This window comes from Macaca fascicularis, chromosome 14 (genome assembly GCF_037993035.2).
Source record: "Macaca fascicularis isolate 582-1 chromosome 14, T2T-MFA8v1.1".
NCBI lineage: Eukaryota > Metazoa > Chordata > Mammalia > Primates > Cercopithecidae > Macaca > Macaca fascicularis.
The window spans coordinates 15,068,298-15,074,875 of NC_088388.1; the positions used below are offsets into that span (position 1 = coordinate 15,068,298).

At 43.2% G+C, this 6,578-nt stretch overlaps 1 long non-coding RNA gene across 1 annotated transcript; it reads left to right on the top strand.

Annotated features, from left to right (window-relative positions):
• The first annotated feature begins 556 nt into the window (after positions 1 to 556).
• Positions 557 to 4,999, top strand: LOC141408444 (uncharacterized). Its single transcript, XR_012423208.1, has 2 exons — positions 557 to 632; positions 4,509 to 4,999. It is a non-coding gene; the product is annotated as an uncharacterized lncRNA (long non-coding RNA).
• Positions 5,000 to 6,578: the final 1,579 nt, after the last annotated feature.

Here is a 6,578-nt window from a genome sequence, read left to right on the forward strand (position 1 = left end):
ATTCCGATTATAGCATTACTTCAGAATGCCTGAACTCTATAAAGTTTAGATAATTGTCTCATACAAGAGTCTGTTGAGGGGGAACAGGAGAGATAATCTTTCAGGTTGCAACAGGTTAGGACATTTTTCTTTTTCTTTTTCTTTTTGAGACACAGTTTTGTGCTGTCACCCAGGCTGCAGTGCAGTGGCATGATCTTGGCTCACTGCAGCTTCTATCTCTCAGGTTCCAGCGATTCTCCTGTTTCAGCCTCCCAGGTAGCTGGGATTACAGGCATGTGCTACTGCACCCAAGCTATTTTTTGTATTTTTAGTAGAGATGAGATTTAACCATGTTGGTCAGTCTGGTCTAGAACTCCTGTGAAAGGGGAACAATAAAAGTTAATCTCCTACAGACTGTGTTTGCTCCAGGCTTTCAGCATTGTGCTTGCACTGAATACAAGCAAGCAGCTCCAGCTTCTCAGGGCTGCACTCTGGCCACTTGAGCCAGGCAGTCACCTACCTGCTCTTACATTGCATACCTGTGTCTAAGTACTTATTTCATCCATCGGTTGGCCAGGGTATGCAGGACAGACCCAGCAAGTGGTGCCTCATGTGAGGAACACTGCAATGGACACAATGGAACCCTAAAAAATGTAAGTGAAGTGACTGTGCAGTAAGTAATTGGTGCCCCGTGGGGATTTCCAAGTTCAAGGGGATTTTCAAGCTAGGGTTCTATCATGGGACAACAGTTATCAGCTCAACAGCAACAGCATATAAAAATATTGAAACAGCTGCTTAAAGCTACTGGAACCTCGGTCTTGGAGGCTCAATTAAGGGACCTAATTCAAACTGTTGTTTTCCATAACCCATGGTTCCCAGAAGAAGGCACACTAGACAGAGCTCTGAGAACAAGTGGGAAGAAATCTTAAACGACATCATGCACAAGGGCAATGGGTCCCAGTAACATCTTTAACCACTCTACATAGAAAAGCCTAAAAAGGGAAGGGAGGAAGAAACATCATCTACCTTACCACCTCCTCCTCCTCCCTCAGCCCTGCCATTACCAGGTAAAGGTGCCACAGAGGAGACAAAGATTTTCCCTGAGCCCCCTCCCCCAATGAATTGGAAAAAAGACAAGGAATACACTACAATTATGGGACCGTGTCTTAGACAAGTGGAATTAGAAGGGGAGCTCTTGGCCTGCCCAGTAATACAAGATCGATGAGGCAATCACGTACATGAACCGATTACTTTCAACACTTACAAAGAAATAAGAAAAAGCATTAGAGAAAATGGAGCTGTTAGCCCATTTACAAAAAGATTAATTTAGGCCATAGCAGATAACTTCCATATGACCCCATGGCACTGGTCAGTGCTAGCTAAAACAACTTTAGAGGCAAGTTAACACCTTCTCTGGAGGGCAGAATATGATGAGTTGTACAAAAAACAAGCCAACCAGAATCAATTGGCCGGGCAAAATATAACAGCTGTTATGTTCCAGGGGAGGGGTCCCTATGTCAATGTACAACAACAACTAAATTTTATCCCCCAAGCCTATGCACAAGTGTCCTTATGCACCTGCAGGGCTTGTGACCAAATTCCTGAAGGTGAAGTTCAACAGGGATCTTTTGTAAATGTTCAACAAGGGCCTCAGGAGTCATTTGCTGAATTTATCAATTGGTTAACACAGGCAATTAAGAGACAAATTAGTCATTTCCAGGCTGCTAGTATCTTATTGTTGCAGTTGGCTTATGAAAATACTAACGTAGACTGCCAGCAGGCAATCAGAAGAAAGGCAGCCTATACGAGCGTGTCCGTTGGTGGGGACTGAAACACACAAAGCCAGAATATTGGCTATGGCATTAAAGCCTCCTAAAGTGAAAAAGGAGAAAAGCCCAAATTGTTTTCTATGTGGACAGCCAGGTCATATGAAGTGGGAATGCCCCAATAGTAAACACCAAAGTAACTCTGGAAAAGAATTCCCTTTATATGCCCGATATAAAAAGGGGGAAAAATTGGGCAAATCAATGCAAGTCCAATTTTGATAAAAATGTCAACCCCCTAAGTAATCAGGCAGGAAACTTCATGAGGGGTCGGCCCCAGGCCCCATTCCAAACTGGAGCAATGCCAGTGGCTTTCCTTGGTCATATGGAAAGCCCACAGTCCTCCCTCTCAGAGCAGCTTCCTCTGGAAGCACAGGACTGGACTTACTCTGCCCCAACAAATTACTGCTAAAACAAGGAGAAGACCCTAGAAAGGTTGCAACAGGGATCTGGAGCCCACTGCCTCCCGGAACAGTGGGACTGGTCCTAGGGCAATCAAGCCTATCCAGTAAGAGAATCAATATGTTCAGTGGGATAATTGATAGTGATTATCAAGATGAGATATTAGTTATGATGGAATGTAAGTTTCTGCATATTCTTCCCCCTGGATCAAAGAGAGCTCAGTTACTGCTTTTACCATACTGGATCCCCAATGCCCAGGGAAAGGAAAGGGGACAAGGAGGTTTTGGAAGCACAGGAGCCACAGGAGTATATTGGAACCAATTAATCACTAATCAGAGACCCATGATTACCTCAAAAATTGAAAATAAAAATTTTAGTGGCCTGTTGGACACAGGGGCAGACATTTCAATCATTAGTGATCAAAACTGGCCAGAAACTTGACATTGGGTCACTCTGAAACGAAAAATTATCAGCATCAGGGAAGCACACACGCAGCCAAGCCAAGGGTGCGCACCTAACATTTCGTGATTCAGAGGAAAGAAAAACAGTTATACAACCTGTAATTATGCCCATTCCTGTTAATCTTTGGGGATGGGACCTATTAGCCCAAGGGGGGATCACCCTGCATACCCCTTTCTAATAATAGCCACTGTTGTAATTCCTCCCCTACCCCTGACATGGCACTCTCAAGATCCAATTTGGGTAGAACAGTGGCCTTTAAAGGGAGATAAATTACAAAGAGCCCATGAATTAGTTGAAGAACAGTTAAAAGCCGGCCATACAGAACCATCAAATATCCCCTGGAATTCTCCGATTTTCGTCATTCCCCAAAAGTCTGGTAACTGGAGACTTTTGCATGACTTACGTGCTATGAATGCTAATTTGCAACCTATGGGGCCCCCTCAACAGGGGTTCCCTTCTCCTGCAGTGATTCCTTGAGGTTGGCCTATAGTCATTATTAACTTAAAAGGCTGCTTTTATACGATTCCCATTGCAGAACAGGACAGAGAAAAATTTGTGTTCACAATACCAGTTATCAATAATGAAAGGCCAGCTCACCAATTTCATTGGAAAGTCCTTCCTCAAGGAATGCTGAACAGTCCTACCATGTGTCAGTATCAGGTAAATCAGTCTTTGCTCCCCAGTAGAAAAGAATTTCCTAATTGCAAGATCATCCATTATGTGAATAACATCTTACTGGCAGCCCCAACGGAGCCAATACTTTTGAGTTCATATTCCTCTGTCAAAAGGAATACACAGTTAAAAGGTTTAATCATAGCACCTGAAAAGGTACGGAAGTCCTCCACTTGGAAATATCTTAGATACATACTAACTTCCTGGTCAGTAAGATCTCAAAAGGTTTAATTGAATACTAACAACTTACACATCTTAAATGGCTATCAAAAATTACTGTATGATATTAACTGGCTTTGCCCCACCTTGGGCATAACTACTGATAAATTACAGAACGCGTTCTCTATCCTAAAGGGCAATGCAGCTCTGGACTCCCCCAGGTATTTAACCCCCACTGCAAAAAGGGAAATTGAGGAAATAGAGCAAGCTATTTCTCAGAGGCAACTAGATCGCAAGACCCACTATATTCAGTCCAATTATTTGTATTTCCTACTCAACATTCCCCAACAGGATTAATAGGACAGATAGCCCAAGGGCTGCACTTCCTAGAATGGGTTTTTTGCTCACATATTGGGAATAAAACACCATCCCCCTATGTCGAGCTAATTGGTAGTTATCTATATAGGCTGAAAACAATGCAATCAATTGCAAAGTTATGATCCTTTTATCATGAGAATTCCTTTGAGTAAAAAACAATTTGAAAAAGGCCTTCCCTTTATCTCTAGACCTAAAGATAGCACTCTCTGATTATGCAGGCCATATATGCCCTTCCTGCTGACAAACTACTTTAGTTCTTATCTCATACTCCTGCAGTTATGCCTATAAAGGTAGTTCACTCCACCATATCTAACACTTTAACGCTTTTCACTGATGGCTTTGGTAAAAAATGGAAAAGCAGCTATCTGGTGGGAACTGCGTAACTCCCTCACTTGATCTGAATTTACTAGTACTCAGAGAGCTGAGGTTGGAGCCCTAATATTGGCCCTGGAAACCTTTTCTGTTCAGCCCATCAATATTGTTAGTGACTCTGCTTACTCTGTTTATTTGTTGTGAAACCTTGAAACAGCTCTCATTAAGTCCACTCTTGAGCCCACCCTGTGCACCCTTTTCCTTCAACTTCTGCAATTGCTTGATCATTGAACACATCCTGTTTTTATCACACACATTCAGGCCCACAACTCACTGCCAGAACCACTGGCTCATGAAGAAAATGACCCTGCAGGACCCGCAACCCTGGAAGATGTGGCTTTCTCAGGTGACACAGGCCCCAGACATCACCTAGGGGATGCTGAAGAAGACAACTCAGGAGGCCAAGTGAATCCTGCTCCAGACGCAGAGGCCATTCACTCGAGATAATTTGTTCCTTGCTATGCTTTCTGTTGTACATTGCAACTCTTGTAGGTATTAACCTTTTTCATTCTCTCACTTTGCCTGCTACCTGTACCTGCTACACTCTGTTTGGCCCATCTTCTAGATCTGCCTTTTTTTCCACCCTGTTACTTGGGCAGACATCCCCTTCCAAGCCTCTAATAACGTGACTGATTGGCTGGCAGGGATTGACATACCCCAGGCGGGGTCCCTCAGTAATGGCACACATTGGACTGAGGTGCCAAGTCTCCTTGATTGGAAAAAGAATAATACTGATTATATTCATGTTTGTCTTATGTTATTTACCGATTCTAGGATGCAAAGCTGGAACACGAGCTATAACTGCTGTACCAGTCAAACCTGTCACTGCACACATCTGTACTCTTCAATCAACATAACCTGATACAAAAAACAGAAAAGGGGCTGGGCATGGTGGCTCATGCCTGTAATCCCAGCACTCTGGGAGGCTGAGGCAGGCAAATCACGAGGTCAGAAGTTCAAGACCAGCCCAACCAACATGATGAAACCCCATATCTACTAAAAAAAAAATACAAAAAATTAGCTGGGCATAGTGGTGAGTGCCTGTAGTCCCAGCTACTCGGGAGGCTGAGGCAGGAGAATGGCATGAACCCAGGAGGCGGAGCTTGCAGTGAGCCGAGATTGCGCCACTGCACTCCAGCCTGGGCAACAGAGCGAGACTCTGTCTCAAAAAAAAAAAAAAAAGCAATAGAAGAAAGATAATTCTTTATTATAAATCTATACATACCTACATCTATGTCTTTATTTATATCATCATAAAGATATAGATGTAGGTATGTATAGATTCATAATAAAGAATTGGCTCATGTAACTATGGAAGTTGAAAAGTCCCAAGATCTGCAGTTAGCAAGCTGGAAACAGGAAAGCCAAACAAGGAAAGCCAATGGTGTAAGTTCCAATCCAAGGTCCTGGGAAGACTGATGCCCCAGCTCAAGACTGAGGCAGGAGAAGTTTCCCTCCTATTTAGCCCTTTTTGCTCTACTCAGGTGTTCAGTTGACTGAATGAGGTCCACCCACATTCGGGAGAGCATTCCACTTTACTCAGTCTGCTGATTAAAATGTCAATCTCATCCAGAAGCACCTTCACAGACACATCCAGAATGTTTCACTGAACATCTAGGCATCCTGTGATCCAGTCAAGCTGACATATAAAATTAACTATCTCTGCTACTGATGGGCATTTTGGATGTTTCCAGGTGTTCAACTCCACTTTATATGCCCTTTACGCTTGCTCATTCCTCGTGCCTTTATTCAAGCTAGTCCCCCGCTCCAAATATCTTTTGTTTACTCTGCAGTATCTTACCCTTTCCCACTGTTCAAGGTTTATCTAAGAGCTGTCTCTTAAAAATAAAAAACAAAAAAAAAAACAAAAAAAAAACCTTCTTAGATTTAGATGTCCCCAGCTGGACATTGAAAGCACCAGTTCCTGAATAGAAACATCCACTTCCCTCTGATCTCCTCCAGTGAAGAGCATTCCATTGATGCATGTCTTTTATGATCATGGCCTCTTTAGGTAAGACTTAGAAGGGACAACAGCTATACAATAGTCAGAAGAATTTGAGGTGTAGATTACCAGTAGGTTAAATATTTATTTACTTATTTATTTTTGAGACGGAGTCTTGCTCTGTCATCCAGGTTGGAGTGCAGTCGTGCGATCTCAGCTCACTGCAACCTCTGCCTCCTGGGTTCAAGCAAGTCTCCCACTTCAGTCTCCTGAGTAGCTAGGACTACAAGCGAGCACCAACACGGCCAATTTTTGTATTTTTAGTAGAGATGGCGTTCACCATGTTGGCCACGCTGGTCTCGAACTCCTGACTTCAAGTGATCCAACCA